The 17,578-nt window shown below is 45.6% G+C and overlaps 1 long non-coding RNA gene across 3 annotated transcripts; it reads right to left on the bottom strand.

The window, feature by feature from the left end:
• Nucleotides 1–1,999: 1,999 nt before the first annotated feature.
• Nucleotides 2,000–13,786, bottom strand: LOC140686911 (uncharacterized). 3 transcript variants are annotated; one of them, XR_012060917.1, is made up of 4 exons: nt 13,648–13,786; nt 9,739–9,859; nt 8,553–8,649; nt 2,000–2,192 (listed from the first exon to the last, which is right to left on the bottom strand). It is a non-coding gene; the product is annotated as an uncharacterized lncRNA (long non-coding RNA). The 3 variants fall into 3 exon arrangements; XR_012060915.1 differs by lacking the exon at nt 2,000–2,192 and adding an exon at nt 2,374–3,062; XR_012060916.1 differs by lacking the exon at nt 2,000–2,192 and having other exon boundaries at nt 8,120–8,649; nt 13,648–13,784.
• Nucleotides 13,787–17,578: the final 3,792 nt, after the last annotated feature.

Below are 17,578 nucleotides of genomic sequence, written 5' to 3'. Positions count from 1 at the left end.
AGAAATTGCTCAGATCATTGAAGGTGTTGTTTCAGCCAACAAGGCAGGGAGGTCCTCAATTTCACAGAGCTTTATATTTTAGTGAAGGGAGACAAAAGAAGAAACATACCTGCAATAATTTTAAATAGTGTTAAATACCATGAATAAAATAAAAGAGGAGAATGTCACAAAGAGAGACAGGGGATAGGGTGCCAGTTTATCACAGAGCAGTCAAGGAAGGTCACTTTGAGCCACAGGGACACTGGAATTGAGCCCCCAGTGGCTCAAAGGCAGCACAACATTCTTGGAAGAGGGAGCAGCTTTCCTGATTAAGGATGAGCCTGGTGTGTTTGGGGAACAATCTGGAAGCCCATGTGCCTGCAATGGATGAGTGATGGAGAGCTTGGTAGGAGAGAAAGTCAGAGGTGAGCAGGAGCCTCCTGCCTTAGAAGTTGTAGTGGGTTGAGTGGTGGCCCCCCAACTATATGCCACCCAGAACCTGCAAATGTGAACTGATTTGAGAAAAGGATCTTTTCAGATATAATTACATTAATAGTCTTGAGATGATATCGTCCTGGATTATGATGGGCCTTAAATCCAATGACAAGTGTCTTTATAGGAAAAAAGAAGAAGAGAAGACACAGAGAGGAGAGGGGTGATATGAAGACTCACAAAGACATTGGAGCAATGCATCTAGAAGCCAAAGAGTGCCAAGAATTGGCTGTGGCCCCCAGAAGCCAGGGTGGAAGCACGCACTGGGTTCTCCTTCAGAGCCTCCTGAAGGAACCAAACTTGCTGACACCTTGACTTTGGATTTCTGGCTTCCAGAACTGTGAGAGAATATGTTTCTGTTGTTTGTGATAATTTGTTACAGCAGCTCAGGAAACTAGTACAGAAGTCATGACTCAAAGTTGACTCAAAGAGCCCGCCATCATTCTGCTCTGAACTGGTGCTGCCCCCAGTCCAGCTCCTGCAGAAACAAGCCAGATTCCTACAAGCTGGTCCTCTCCCTGGAAACATCTGCCTCTCAGTTCTGAACATTCGAGGAAATGTACAAGAGACCATCATTGTGTTGCAATTCAATTCACTTGAATTCACGCTGCTTGAAAAGATTACATCTGTATATTTGAAAATTCCATTCAATTGTTGAGCATGTCTTGGCATCCATCCTTGCACTGGGCTTAAATTATCTTTCGGGTATTATCAGAATTCAACAGTAGCATTAATTGTGCTGGGTTCAACTCTACTGCTTTCAAGTAATTATAAGCAATTGCTCATTATCTCTTTTGGGAATCCTAAATATGTACCTATTTTTTAAGACATTGGCTCATTGGGACTGGAAAAGATACAAACTTCCATTCTTAGGGCTGATGCGAATCAGGGTATTGTTCTAGAAAATTAAAGTTTGTGGGCGGGTGGATGCCAATTTGAGATATTGATCTTTTTGATTGATAGGCTAAGCCTTGTTGGGATACCAAGTCTTCGCTTTCAGATGTGAGGCCCAACGTAAGATGTGGGGCGTGAGGAGGAAACTGATTTACTTTGTTCTTTTAGCCATCTAAGTCTCTCTCAGGGTTGTGCTCCCCTCATTTCTCAGACCTCCATCATCTTATACCTTAAAATGTTTGAGTGATCTTGACTGGTCTTTACAGGCATGTATGGTCAGCTGACCATTTGGCTGGGGCTGGCCGATCTAAGGATGACCTCACTCACATGCCTGGGGGTTGGCTGCTGGCTGGCTGGGTCACATGTCACCCATCATTCAGCAGGCTAGCCTGGGTTTGTTCACCTGGCAGCTGGGGAAGTTTCCAAGAGCAATGGCAGAAACACACAAGACCTCCTGAGACCGCAGCTGGGAACTGGCACTGCTCTTACCTCCAAGGCACACTATTGACTAAAGCGAATCCTGGGGCTAGCCCACGTTCAAAGGGGGAGGAAGCAGACCCCGCCTCTCCTTCAGAGAAACGGCAAAGTTATGGATGCCAAGAGTGATGAACACTTGGAGACACTTTTTTTTAAGATCATATAGTTTTATTTAACATGAATATGCTGTTGTTGTCCATCTCGCCAGGTAAACCATCCAGTAAGCATGCATCGAAACAGTAACCTTTTAGTCTTCTGCATTATCTGTCTATTCATTAACTTGTTCACTCAGTCCTCAGCTGTCATAGTTGCTTGTTTTTATTTTTAACCAAACATAGCCATGGGACTCCCTGTAAGAAGAAAATGAATTGATTTCCTAGGACAATCATTGACTTTTTAAAAATCGTTTGTACCTGGTAGCCCCCTACCTCTACAGTTGCCCCTCCCTGCTTCCCTCACCCCACTGGGAACCACCAGTTTGTTCTCTATATCTGTGTGTTGGCTTCTTTTTTTAAATTATATTCACCGGTTTGTTGTATTATTTAGATTCCACATGTAAGTGATACCACACAGTATTTGCCCTTCTCTGTCTGACTTACTTCACTAGGCAGAATGCCTTCTAAGTCCATCCACGTTGCTACAAGTCAACTTTTGAAATCAATCTAGCATGCACACAAGTTAGAGATAAGGAAATCCTGGACTCATGTTTGCCCGTTACCAGTGGGCACACCGCTCCCACTTTCCTAATTCCCACGGGTGAGATCATCTTTGTCTGACTGGTAGAAATTCTGTAAAGAAAGCCACTGACTTCACCTGCTCCCGAGACGCTCAGAGTCTGCAAAAAATCCAAGGATCTTTTCTCTTCCTCCTCTTTCTGCTGCCTGGGTTCCATTAACCACAGTAAAAACTCTTAGAGCGCAGATACCTGCAGCCCCAGGGCAACAACAAAGCTTCCATGTTTCGGTCCTCCCGCTCGCAGGTTTTACTTCCAGCTAAGGAGTGGTGAACCTCCCCACTCAGCTGGAGCCTCATGCCCTTTCCCCACCCCTTTCTCCAATCCTAAGAGGCTGAGATCCCACTCTTGTGAGAGATCGACTCTCGGGTCTGCACTCAGAGTCAGTCCACGGGGAGGGGTGGTGATGGGGTGAAGAGTTGGACAGGATGTTTGAATCACACTCTTTCTTTGTTGCTGCTGGTTGGGAGTCCTTTTTTCTTTGCATCTGTGTGAAAGAGAGTCAAGAAAGAGGCTTAGGTCTTGGGGAGGTGGAGAGAATGGCTTTCAGACTTGAATGAAAAGGACCAAGATTAATCCAGGGAACTAGAGCAGAAGCAGACATTGTGGTTTCTTCTTGCCCAGCTTTGAGTCCTCCGTGACTCCCAGGACCCTAAATTTCCTTTGGGAAAATCATCTTCCCAATAATACTCATTCTATCTTTTGTCATATTGATGGATTTAATGAAGTTAGTCAGAGCCACTGAGGGTTATCCCCGGGACCCTAGCTATGATTCTTGGGAAAGAGAAACTCTGTTTCAGGTTGTTGTTGAAAGGATAGAATGAAAGGCTGGAATTCTTGGTGGCATCTTATTACCTCATATGGAAATTACACCTAAAAATGGAGCCAACACAGAGGAAACAGAGGACAAGAGGTGGAGGGAGATGACAGTACCTAAGCACCTGGATCCAGCCATGCCTGAAGCCAAACATTATTGAGTTATTCAGTTACGTGAACCAATACAGTTCTCTCTCAGTTTATGCAAGTTTAAGTTATATTTCCATGCATTGAAACCAGCAGCCTCACCTAACAAGGAAGTTCGGTCCGAGCTCCATCAGTCTTTCCCCAATCCTTCTTAACCAAAATGCCTTCTTTCTCCCTCAGCTACAAAATACAATGGCCATGTACATCAGTGAATGCGGAGTCTGCAGTGGCAAGGAGGGGGCGTGGTGTAAGGAAATTGCTGCTTGCAACCAGCGGTGTGTCTGGCCAGCCCAAAGCATCCTCCTTCTCATATACACACGCATATCCTCTTTCCCCTTGGAATTGAGGTAAGATGACCTTGGGCATGCGGTTTCGCTTCCCATGGAAGTCCAAGTTTTCAGTTAATTATCTGTGTGTGGTGGGGTGGTGGGGTGGTGTGGTTGTTAGGGTCTTGAGGTCACCTGTGACTTTAGGGTCCTGATGATCTCGGCTGCCTCTGTTCTAGCCTCCACTGAACCAGTGTGACTGACAGCCAGGCTTTCCTGAAGTACAAAATCACACACACCCATGCACAGGCACAGATACAAAGCATTCATGAGTATAATAAAGTTGAATGAATACAAAGAAAATCAACAAGGTGAAATTGAGTCTTATGGATTCCTTTTCATGCGAATGTCTAGCTTCTCTCCCAAATTTCTACTAGCCCAGAGCCTCACACAGCCTTGGTGATGTCTCACGCCTCTCCTTTTCCTTCTCTTTACCTCTCTCTCTCATGAGAAGAGCTATGTCCTCCTTTTTTTCATTCTTCTAAACAGGAGCAGCTCTCTCTCTCCCCCTCTCCCTCTCTCCCTCTTTCTCTGAACCACACCAACATCCATCAGCTCATCGTCTATACCCAATGGCTCCCCAAAGCATTATTTCAGACCCTAAAGGAAATTCATGGCCAGATCTTAAAATTCTCCCCTTTATGTCTTCACAGAAAAACATCAGGTAGGAAACACTCCCACATAATAGCACTGGTTCATTAGATTTGGGGTGATTTTTATTGTCTTCTTTGAAAAACTGTATTTCTAACTAACTCAAAAGAAGATATATTGCAGTGTGGTATAAATATCGTAGAAAAGGAGATAAAGAAGATTACAACTTTATTTGTAGCCCACACGATGGCACTAACTGGTTATTCTTAGACCCACTGAACCTGGGCTGTTCTGATAATGCATGAGCTCAGGAAGTGGCACCTATGACATCTGATTCTAGCCTCTCTTTCTAGGAGGACTTCAAGGATACTTTTTCCTGCTAAACATTGATACTCAGAGCTCAGATAGGTTAAGCAATTTATCCAAGGTCACACGGCTAGAAAGAGGCAGAGCCAACAATCAGACTTAAATGTCTGACGCTGCAGACAATCAATCGTCTTTTTGCTATTGTAGATCTCTTTACCTAGAGAGCCCGCAGCTGGAGAGTCAAAGATCCCAGCCTGTGGAGAGAAGGATATCTGAAGATGCTGGAAAACACTCGGCCAGGGACCATTTGCGATTTTTCACAGGGTTCTCTGACAGAAGCGGTGAGCGCACAGGCACAGGATCCTGCTGCTAGAGGGGTAGGTCGCCCTCACACTTCACCCCCAGTGGCAGACAAGTCTGCGAAGGTCTGCCCTGCATTCCTGATCACCTGTGTGAAATGATGCTGAGACTGACCTCCAGAGCGGTTATTCCTATCAAATGATGGAGCTGAAACGTGGCCTTTTAAAAATGAATGTGATCAGACTCAATTTGGCTGTAGTCATTCAAGACACTGAATCATCCAACTTTTATTAGAACCAGAGAATGGTCGTCATGGTTTTCCGCCTGGGAGTTTATGATCCCCCCACCCCCACTCTGGAGGAAACAACGTAAGCTATGGATAGTGTGTCTGTCTCCAACCATGCACATCAGTGAATGCATATGTGTTCGATCGAGGAGGCAGGAAAACAGACCCCATCCTGAGGAAGGCAGATTATCCTTCCCCAACTTCTCCCTCCAGGCCTTGAACTCTAGTTTATCTAGGAAACAATTAACAAAGCATCACATCTTAAAGTGATAAGACCTTAATAACAACCATGCAAAAGCAGTGATAAAATACAGCAGCTAAGAACTTGAATAAGACTCTCTGGCTCCTTGTTTATGTCACACATGGATTATGCACCTACTGTGTGCCAGGCACTATTTTAGGTGCTGGGTCCATAGCAGTCACTAAGAGAGGATCCTTGCTTTTGTTGCAGAAAAGTGTGTTACAGCTCAGTGTTACAGCTCAGTTGTGACAGCAACCTGGATCCGGACATGAGACCAAGCAGCGCTCGGAAGGTTGGAGAACTCAGGTTTATTACGCCAGCGGGACCAGAGGAGTTAACACTCGAAAAACACCAGCTTTTATAGACTACCAGTCTAGACTTTGCAACATTTTGCGACATCATATGCAAATAAGGTATAACAAAGGTGACAAGTTAGGAGCAAGCTTTGTAGAAATGGACCAATCAGCCAGTGTGGGAAATAGACCAATCAGGAGTGAGGGAAATGAACCAATCAGGAGTGAAGGAAATGGGCCAATCAGGAATGAGCTTCATGCAAATGAAGCACTACAAATGTACCAATCAGGAGTTAGCTCAGGGAACCAATAGAATCTTAGGGGTAAGTTCCACTTTCCTAGCAGTCAGCCCTTTCAGAGGCAAAAAGCAAAATAATGCCTCTGGGCCAGGGAACCAAATGGTGCTGGCAGGAGGGTAGTGGCCCTGCCTGGGGGGTCCTGCCATCTTTTTCATGGGGCTTCCCACCTCAGTTTCATAAGGTTTCAAGTTAGGTTGAGCAGGAGGAACAACGTATGGGCAAGAACACAGCAGATGGGAATGAGCGATGTGAGAAAAACCAAGCAGGGCGGTGACCGAGGGTCGGAGGAGGGCTGTAGGGGTCAGGGCAGAACTCTCTGCAGAAGCGGCTTAGTTAAAACCTGAAGGATGAGGACTCAGTGTGGGAATTTTGGGGAGATGAGTTCCAGGCCGACACCACCATTTACTACTTGTGGCCCTGGGAGATTTTTTAACCCCACAAGGACTCAGTATTCTCGTTTATGAAATGGGGAGATAAAAGGCCATTGTTAGGACTGAACATCTTATTCCGTGGGAACCGCAGCACACTGGGTGGGGCTGAACCACAAGACATTAATGACGATTGTTTTTGATCTACAAAACAGCAATCTCTATCATTGAACTGTATCTCTGTTTAACAGATAACTATTTCTATTCGTAATTCCTATTTATCGAGCACTTGCTATGTGCCGAGCACAGTCCAATTTACTTTTTCTTAATATGGCTTCAAATCTCTACAATTTAACAAAGTACACGTTATGAGCTGCATTTTCTAGAAGAGGGACGCGAGGCTCTGAGAGGGTAAGTAAATTGCCCAAGGCCATGGGACCAGTAACTGGAACTGTCTGACCCCAAATCAGTGTTGTTATACCACACCCCCTCTGCCCTGGGGGCCCCAGCACAACCCCGTGCCCAGAAGATGCTCGCTTGAGATTTGCTGAGAAAATGGAAACTGGGGATTCCTTTCTATTTCTGCAATAAAGCAAGGGTGTTTTCAATAATTTAGGGTTAATAAAGGCACCCCCCCATCCCATAAACTCGTTCCCGAAGTCTCATTTTAAAAAGCCTAAGGAACTTCCTGCAAGTGATGCTGTCACAGCTGAGCTGGGATCTGTTAGAAGACTGAGCTAGAAAGCTCTAAACAAGCGCTAACCCCGTACGCACATCGAAGCCGCCTGAGGAGCTGTAAGCAATGCTGACGCCTGGGTGCCACGCTCAGGGATCTGACTGGGGCCAGGATAGGTCCTTTTTTTTAAGTTCCTCAGAAGATGCTATGGTGAAAGTGGGTCTAAGAACGAGTGTCTTAAGCAATATGTCTCCAGGAAGCATCCGGCGAAGACAGCAAGAGATGAGGGCGTGGCAGCTGCTTGGGTGGGGGTGGGGGAGGTTATTCTCTTCAATAAACAGGACGTCTCTCGCAAAGCAAAGCCAGATCGGGACCAACACTCTAGACCGACAGTTATTATTTCTTCTCTGAACTCTACCCTAAGAGAAAGACAGCAAGGGTGAAGACAGTGTCTTCCCCTTTGTCAAGAGCAAGAGCACTGACTGCCGACACCAAGGTCCCTGCTCTGCTCCTCATTTGCTCTGTGCCCATAAACAAGTTACTGAACCTCTCAGACTACAGTTTTCTTATGTGTAAAATATGGATATTGAAGTCTTACCCATAAAGGTATTATTCTGTCTCTCTCTATATAAACACACAAATATATAATATGTTATTATAGTTACTATACATAATATATGTATTTATATTATATATTTGTATTTATATTATGTATTATATATTTTTATATATTATATATTTGTATATATTTGTATTATATATTGTATATTTGTAAAATATATTTATATTATATATTTATATTATATATTATGTATTTGTATATATCATAATATAAACATTATATTATGATTAATATTATTATGTATAGTTGGCAGAGTGTCAGCCCAATATCCAGTAAGTATTCAAATAATGATAGATGTTATTTTTTAAAAAGACACGGCAGGAATTATGAAGCATCCGCCTGCCCAGTCGCTGTGCTGGGCACTTTTATCTGTTCTTTCCCTTCATCCTCACACTGTCCGGGAGCTGGTTATCACCTCCGCTTTACAAATGAGGAAACTGAGGCTCAGCTTGGGCAATTGACTGCTGGGATCACACACCTAGGCAACGGGGAAGCTGGAAATTGAACTCAGGCATGACTTTCTACTCCACCACTGAGCCTCTCAAAGATTCAGCCCAAAATGTAAAAAAAGGGAAATTACTCCCAGAGCCGGACCAGGGTTGGCTAACTGTTCAGCCTGATCTGTAGACAGGGCTATGCCAGCCGATAAAGAAATCTTTCGATGCATTGCTGGACCCAATTTCTGATATTTTTGAAGGTTTCTAACCGGGAAGGATAAAAATCAGATGATATCCCTCATTAAAACGCTCTCTCCTGTGCTTCAGGACGGCTTGTCGGCTATGAACTGATTCAGATGCAGAGTTCTGGTGAGGAAAAGAGGAAAAGAACAGAATTAGGGGCAATCTCTAAGATTCATGTGCCTCGGAATCAGCTGTGAGAGCATTTAATAAGCTTTTTAAATTCTTCACTCAGTAAGCACTTAATTAGCGATTCGGATTCAGTGCATATAGAGGGGGCCAGGAAATCTACATTTTAACAGGCACCCCAGGTGCCAATTTGATGCCAGTGGGCTTTCGTGCTGGAGGGAGTGTGGGGAAGACTCACAGGAAGTGCTCGGTGCCCTATTTAAGACCATGACTTTGTTCTCTGTGATCCTGGGCCACTAGCTTCCAGAGACAAGCGAGTTGGGATCCAGCCCCTCTAGTAGCAGCCAAAAAAACCTGGAGCGCTAGATGTGTGTCCAGACCCCTTGATCCTCAGTGACAGGTTGGGAGTTGGGGGCCCCCTCCCGGCTGTAGGGTGCTGGGCCTGGAAGGGGGGTTTTTGGCGAGGTTATTCTCAGTTTTTCCTACCCATTTTGATGTATTTTCCAGTCTTCCCATGTGCAGGACTCTCTCTAGTAGTCTCTGAATCTCTCTCAGAGGGAACTGATTGGTGCCGTAGCTGTTCATTCAGTGCATCGGGGGGTCAGGGAGAGCCCTGAATCTGCTATTCCATCATCTTGATGGTGTCACTCCCCCTTCAGAACTCCTAACTGACTGCCTCTAGCGTTTGTGCTGTCGTGGGTACTGGGGAGGCAGGGATGGGTGAAAGAGATGTGGCTTTGCTCCCAAGCTGCATGCATTGGAGCAGAAGAGGGACAAGAGAAGGTACGCCCACAACACACACGGCAACTCAGCACAGCGGCCAGCACAGCGGCCAGCACCGCGGAGGAGCTACATTGGGAGCACGAGGTGCAGAGCGACTGGGCTGCCAGGCTCATCTCCTCGTCTGCAAACTGGGTTAATAACAGTACCTTCACCGTAGCTTTAGCTTAACAATTACACCAAACCACAAACACAAGGGCGGAATTCAGCACCTGGCCCCTACTAATGCTCAGTTAGTGCCCTGGGTCTGTCTGGGGAGTTATTTAGACAATACGTGATAAACTTTGGGCCACGTGGACTTGTTACCTGGCTGGGAGGTACATCTTCTCTGCATCACCAGGTCTCATCTAGAACGGGGCACAAACCCCAGTTCAGGTGGCTCTGCCAACACATTCTGTTTCCTTTCCCCACAGGGCATTTGAAGTGGCTAGATGGACAGGGATGGAGATTATGTATCATTCCCAGTTTATAGATGTCAACAGAGCCATCTATTCACTGTGGCCACTTTCCATTCAAAACAACAATCATTACCATTTTTATACACTCACCATCACCACCTAAGCATTTCCTAGCATGTTCCCCTGAACAATATCCTTTGCACAGCCAAATGCGTGCATGGTGGGCCAGGGTGCTCAATGGAGAGCAGTTGTACATTCCAGCCACACTTCCTTTTCTCCCTTCCTTGGAAATGCCATGCTCTGTTCCTCCACAGGGCCTTTGCACATCCAAGCAGTCTTCTCCACCCCTCTCACTTAGTTAACTCCTGCTCAGCCTTCACTTCATCACAGATGACTTCCCTGATCTCCTGGTCTAGATCACGTTGCTTTGCTGTTCTCTGGTCCATAGCTATGTTCTTCCCTTCAGAAGTTTTACCCCACTTTGCAATTATATGCCAGTTAGATTGTTTGGGTCTTCTCCATTAGACTGGGAGCTCTGTGGGAGCAGAAACATGAGAGCAGGGACAGAGGCTCCTTTTACTCACCATAGAGGTTTTTAAACCTTGCTTAGTGTTTGACTTGGAAGATGTTCAATAAACATCAATGAAAAGAAGAAAGGAAGGGAGAAAAGAAGGAAAGAAGGGAGAGAAAAATGGAGGCAGGACAGAAAGAAGGAGGAAGGCAGGGGGTTCCTGATTAACTAAAATGGAAGAGCTTAGAATTTGGAGGCAAGATCCCGCTTTCTTGCTCTTTGATCAGGAATTGTCCTTCAGATTTTTGTGTCCTGAGATCACTAAACATGGAATGTCTCAAAATGACACTATCCATTATCTTGGGCTGGTCAGGCTGACCTTCAGGGATTGGGTATCAGATGAACAGAGGAGAGTTGTATCATTGGTCAAATCTCTTCGGTGAGCTGTGTTTGGGGTCAGGCCCACGGGATGCTCTGACCCTCTGCCAGCTGTGCAGTCAGCCTACTTTTATAGCATCTACCATACTGTGTAGTAATTGCTTACTTGTCAGTCTCCCAACTAGACTTTGGGCATAAGGACCTTCATCAAGGGGGCACTGGCTCCGTATTGAAATTTTCTATGTGGTAAAGGAATGGGAACCAGAAGGCTCTGTCCAAGGTCCTGCAGGGAAGCACATTTCGAAAAATAGCAACAAAGTGAAAGAGCGCTGACAAAGAGCTCAGAATTGTTTAGTAAATAAAGGAGGGCACTCCCTGTACACTCCCATTATGAAAAAGTTGAGTTTCCCTGAAAAAATCCCAAGTGTTTTGTTTCTTGTTTTTGTTTTTTGTTTGTTTTTTCTAGCATAAGAGAAATGAACAGAGCAGAGAAGGCTGGTAATGAGCACATTCAGTTAAGCTGCACGTCACTGAATGAGGAACCAGAGGAAAAGAGAGAGAAGCACGTTAGATCCAACACCTCCTGTGCACCCAAGCGCTGGGCTGGGCCGGGAGCACAGAGCAGTGAACAGGGTGTTGGTTCTGCAATCAGAATGATTTGGGTTCAAGTTCTGGTTCCACAACCTCTTAGCTCTGTGACCCTGGACAAATTACTAAGGTGCTCCATAACTAGATTTTCTCATGAAAGAGGGGAAACCATGCCTATTTCACTGAGTTGTTGTAAAGAATAATAATTAATGAATATTCAATGGGCAAAAAAAATCAATGATTAAAACAGATCACATATGAAAAATGCCTTGCAGACTGTAGATTGAATGGTTTGGAAGAGTCTTTTTGAGAAGAGGATGTTTACTTGGAAATCTAGAGGGGGAACAAGAGCCAGGGGACAAAGTAGAAGAAGCAGACTCTTAAAAGATTAAATGAAGATTGTGGAAGGTCCAGTGCATAAAGAAGGCTGATGTAGTCAAAGAACTGAAGGATGGCCAGTGTGCCTGGAGTACAATGAAGAAAAGGGGTATATAATTCAGACAAAGGTTAAATCACATAGGGCCTTACAGGCCATTTGAGGAGGTGGAATTCATGCCAAGGGACGAGTAGGAAATAGATTGAAGAGGAAGGCAAGAGTGGAAGCAAAGAGACCACAATTGTTGCAGTGGTGGTGATGAGAATGGGGTGATGTGGATGGGGAAGGAAGGCAGGGTGGGGCTGTGTAATGGGTGTGTGTACAGCTGAGAGAACAAAGTCATAGAATGGTTCTCTGCTTTCTGTTTTGAGCTTGAAGGATGGTGGAACAAATGACTGCAATGAGGAGGGCTGCAGGACAAATAAATGAGCTCTAGGATGAGATCAAGTTTTTAGTTTGAAGAGTGTTAAGTCTAAGATTACATCCAAGTTAGACAACCAAATGGAAATGTCAAGTAGGCAAAAAAAAAAAAATTACACGTCTGAAGCTCTCAAGGGAGGTCTAGGCTAGAAATATGAATTGAGAGCTGTCAGCCTACAGCTTGTATTGAATACCATGAGACTGAGTGGGGACACAGACAGAATACAGGAGAAGGAATACATTGAGAAAAAGAGATGAGGTTTATGGGCTCTGTAATTAAACACACACACACATACACACACACAACATGGACAATGAACCAGGGGACACAGCTATTTGAATTCTGCCTCTACTCTTTACAACCTTTGGCATTTTGTGCTAGTTACCCCCACTTCTTTGAACCCCACTTCTCTTACCCACAAAATAGGAGAAAGCTGCACCCCAAGGTTTTTATGAGGATTAGAAATGATGTGTGCTAATGCCTTGGGTATATCATGAATGACTAGAAATGATAGGAGGCCTGGGGGCTGCTTTTTCTCTGAAACCCCTCGCTGATCTCCCAGCCTGTGTCCCTAGCTCTACAATTCCTTGATTCATGCCACTTCCTTTTCTAATCTCATTCCAAACCCCCAGCAGCAAAAGGTAGATCATTGATAACTCTCTGTGGGGTTTCTTTGATTTCAGATATTCTCCACTTTCCTGCCTCCAAGTAATATCTGGCTCATCTGAACAATCTCCAAACTTCTCATGTGGAAAAAAGACAGACTATTCAGGATGAGCCACTCTCCAAGCTGCATGCTAATAAGTGGAGTTCTTATTGTTATTATATTTGCTTTCAAATCAGCAAAAATGCTAATGAGATTGTGTAGATGGGGGGCAATATTAGCCAGTGGTGTGGAGAAAACAAGAGCTATTCTTAGAAAACCTCTTTTTTGATTAGACCCTGATGCTTCTTGGATAGTTGATGATGTCAGTAGATAATTTTGAGATGACGTCAGTGGGTGTAAGTGGGGAATGGCGGGAGACAGAGGAGAATAAATGTGTGTATTGCTAGCAGAGGACTATCCGCAACTCTCTCCTGCAGGTGTCTCCCCACCTGTCCTGCCACCGTGTGACCCGCACTGGGCCCCTCTTACATACTGTGCAGGAGGCTGAAGGGAAGAGGATGAAGAGCTCAGGCTCTGGGTCCACACAGTTTGGGCTCAAATGTGGTTTTTTCCACTTCCTGTGTGACCTTGAACAAGATACCAATGACTCTGGGTTTCCATGTCCTCATCTACAGCCTGGAAGAAATGATACCACTTGTCTCACAGCTGGGTTGTGAGGACTAAATGGGAGAATTGTGTAAAAGATTGAGAATCTTGGTGGGAAGGTGGAGACGGCTCCATAAACGTCAGTTTTTACCGTCTTATTTAGTGATCATATTATTTAAGGCAGGTGCTAACATTATCTCTCCCCCTTTCTCCCTTAACCCAGCTTACTGAAAATCAAGCTTAATGAGGTTGGAGAATTGCTTCAAAGACCCAAAGAGACAAGTGTCTGACCTGGGATTTGAATCAAGTTCTTCCCTACTGGTGAGACCAGCGCTGTTTCTTCTATACCCATAACCTTAGATAGGTGGTGGAAAACCGGTGACCAAACCGCCATGAAGACTTGCAACCGGCCAAACGACCGTGTTCTGGAGTGCGCGTGGGCAGAGGGGTGAAGAGACAGATCAAAGCGCCGTGACTGGGGCAGCGCACAGCTCAGTGGTAGAGCGTGTTTAGCATGCACGAGGCCCTGAGTTCAATCCCCGGTACCTCTACTAAAAATAAGTAAATAAACCTAATCCCCCCTTCCCCCTCCAAAAAAAGAAAAGAATTTAAAAAAAAGAATTAAAAGTTTTTTAAAGAGCCATGATCAGCCGAAAGTCACGACCACTGTGTTCAACAGCGCACATTCACATGTTCAGCAAATGCTGACCGATCTCCTGGCAGCGTCACAAACAGGGACAGATGCTGAAGTGAGTAAAGGGGGACTCAAGGCTCTGCCTTCGTGGAGCTTGCAATTTAGTGGAAGAGGCTGGTGCAATGAGATAATCTCTACACTGAGAGAGTATAGAGTCCCCGCCTCCGCACACACACACCCTGGTCCCTGACCGGCTCTGAGGGCTCACAGACAGCTCTCCTGAGTAATTATAAATGTTACTATGTAATAATAATTATTGATGCTTTTATAGTGTTTCTCTGTGCCAGACACTGAGCTTTGTTAAGCGCTACATATCAACTTCATAGCAGCCCTCTTAGATACTGCTACTATTATGCCCATTTTAGAGATGAGAAAACTGAGATCCAGAAAGGTTAAGTGATGATTTGTTTGCCCAAGGCCACACAGCCAGCAAATGCAGAGCTGGGCCAGGCAGCTGGCTCCAGAGTCCATGCTTTTAACCACTCTGGGGTCTGAAGGCTGTGTAGGCATTCACTGGACAGAGGGAGGAGGCAGGAGAGCTCCTGGCAGAGGACGACATGGCCAGATCCCCTTCTATAACAGGGAGCATAGAGGGTGCAGCTGAATGGAGCTAGAGCTCAGGGAGATGGACGCGTGACCAGAGAGTGCGCTGGAGAAGGAGGCAGAGGCGGACCGAAAAAGGCCTCCAGGTCTTGGTGGAGGTTTTGGTCTTTACCGGAAGAACCCTGGGTATCCGTGGAGTGTTTTTAAACGGGGAGGTCACATGATTTGCATTTATTAAAAGTTCACTGTGGCTGTTTTGTGAAGCACAAGTGGAAGCAGTAGCAAAAGCAGAAGCAGGGTGACCAATGTTAGGAGAATTCTGTCATCATCCAGGGTGAGGTGACGGAGGCCTGGACCAGAGAGGTGGTGACAGAGAAAAGCTGGCAGATTGAAAATCGCTTAGGAGGAGAAATGGGCAGGACTTTGTGATTAGTTGGTGCCGTAGATGAAGAAGAAGGAGAACTATGCTTCCTCACTGGGTGGAGGGCACAGAGAGCTTCCACCACATCCAAGACCGGTCTGAAGACAGAGAGAGAGGGAGACATTTGGCAACCGTGTGGGATCTGAAGTGACTCAGTAGGCTAGAGTCTTACTAGGATAAGAGAAATTCTTGCAGCTGGGCCCCAAAGAGCCACTGCCCAAGAACACAATAGGGGTGTCACTTCTAAGCAGAGCACGGAGCAGGGAAAGACTTTGGGGTCCGAGTCACCTGGAAATACGGTATGAATCACCTGTGTGACACAGTCACCCAAAGACACATTATCTCGGGTTGTGTCCCCAGGAGGAGTCAGTCCCTTCTGAGACCATCAGAAGACACCTGGAGAGTGACATAGATTCAAGGCGTTGACAGACACAGCCGTGTCGTGATGGTGTCCAGGGCACTGGCAGGGAACCATGTAACGCTGTCTGAGCATCTGTTTTCCATCAAGCCCTTCACACACACAGCCTGTAACTCTTCTCCTGACCTTCACATACGTTAACCCTGCTGACAGGGGGACGGTGGTTCAGATATTTAAGTGACTTGTTGAAGGTGGTGCATCCTTTAAGAGACAGAGGAGGAGTGTTAATTTGCATCAGCCTGACTCAAACAGTTATGCTTTTCCTTCTATACTGTGTCACCTCTCAAGACAAAAGAGAAAGAGCTGGTAAGAGGGGAGGATACATAGCCTTGAAAATAAAGACTTGGTGGAAACTGGTATTTATTTTCTGATACCTGCGTCAGATCCTCATCTGTAAAATGAGGATGGTAAGAGTACCTCCCTCCTAGGGTTATTTTAGGAACGAATGACATAGCACAGGTAAAGCCCAGTCCTGGGTCTGAAAAGTAGTCCTTCAGAAATGTTAGTTTTTATGACCATTATTATTATCATTCTTGTTATTGTTGTTGAAAGGGAGCTGAACTCACCTTAGGTGAGTCTGGAAGACAAGATGAAGGCAAATGGGGAGACATCATAGAGAAGCCGGTTGTCTCAGCGGGGCTAGGAGGGTCCCTCGGACAGGCAGGGCCGACCCGCAGTGCAGGGAGCAGCCTCAGGCGGGAGGGAGCTCTCCGTCACAGGGGGAGCCCAAATCTAGGCTAGACAACCAGTCGCGGGAAGGACACACGGCAGATCTGCTCATCAAATGGAGTTATACAACCTCGGTTGGCCCTTTAAAATGAAAATCTGATTCTTCCCCCCCTACCTGCTCTGAAGTGACAACTTTTGTTGTGACGTGGAGTAAATCTAGGGCGCCTGTTCCAAGAATAGCCGCCGAGTAAGGCAGGAGGAGGAGTTGGGGTTTGTGGACGTCACCTTCCCTTTGACCCAATCCTCTTGTGTGTCGCAAGGCCAGGTGGGAGCAGGGGGCTAGCGAGACAGTCACTCTGACCCATCCCCTGACTTCCTGCAGTGTCTCACCTTGGGCGGTCCCTGCCCGCTCCGTCTGGCCCCGAGAGTCCAGGCTTTGTGGTTGCCCCAAAGTGGGGACACCCTAGTTCTGGCCAAGGCATCTGCACCAGGACCATTTGGCGTCCCCTCTTTAAGGCACTGATTCAGAATTTCAAGAAATGATCACTGTGAAGGAGAGGCTGGGCTCCTGCTCTTCAGAGCTTAAGGCAAATTCACCCTTGAGACCTCTTGAGGCTTCATATGGGGGATTAATTGACATCCAGCAAAATGAGAGCCCCTTTAAGACGGGGATTATGTTTTATTCATCTCTGTGCGTCTTACAGCTTAGCAGGGCCCTGCATGTCATACATGGTCAGTGAACGTCTAATGAAATGAGCACATACTTGGATGAAGGAATCAATGTATTCATTTGACAAATATGAATCTACTGGGTTTCAATCCAACTTGGTGTTTACCATAAGGGATGCCATTTCATACAACTGATAATGTGTGGTTATAGATTTAAGAAATATCTCCAGGCTAGGAAGAGTTTCAAAATTTGGGTTGGAGTGGGTACAACGGATACTGAAATTTTTGTTTCCAAGGCTTGGATGGATGCAAGATCTGCTGACATGCAGCAAAGGATGAGACAGAAAAATAGTTGAACCATTTTAGATAAATGAGGTCAGACATACTTGAGCCTCTCCTGTATTCAGTGCCCCCTCTCTCTCTCTCTCTATATATATATATATGTATGTATGTATGTATGTATGTATGTATTTATTTATTTATTTATAGTAGTTTTAAAATATGGTCAGAAATTCTTTGATGCTCCCTCTAAGAGATGAATCTTAATTCCTGCCTCTTGAGCGTGGGCTGAACTTGGTGATTCATTCTCTCGGATAGAATATGATGGAAGAGCTGGTGGTCCAGTCTGAGACCGTGTTATAGAAGGCGTGGCAGCTTTCTCTTTGTCTCTCCCTCTCCCTCCCTCCCATCACTTGCTCTTCCTAGACAAGTCAGATACTGTGTTGTGAGCACCCTCGAGAAGCCCTACAGAGACCCACGTGGTGAGGGACAGAGGGCTCTTGCCAACAGCCCTGTGAGTGAACTTGAA

This window comes from Vicugna pacos, chromosome 18, assembly GCF_048564905.1.
Source record: "Vicugna pacos chromosome 18, VicPac4, whole genome shotgun sequence".
Classification (NCBI taxonomy): Eukaryota; Metazoa; Chordata; class Mammalia; order Artiodactyla; family Camelidae; genus Vicugna; species Vicugna pacos.
The sequence above is the reverse complement of the archived record's forward strand: the minus strand, read 5'-3'. Positions and strand labels throughout refer to the sequence as shown.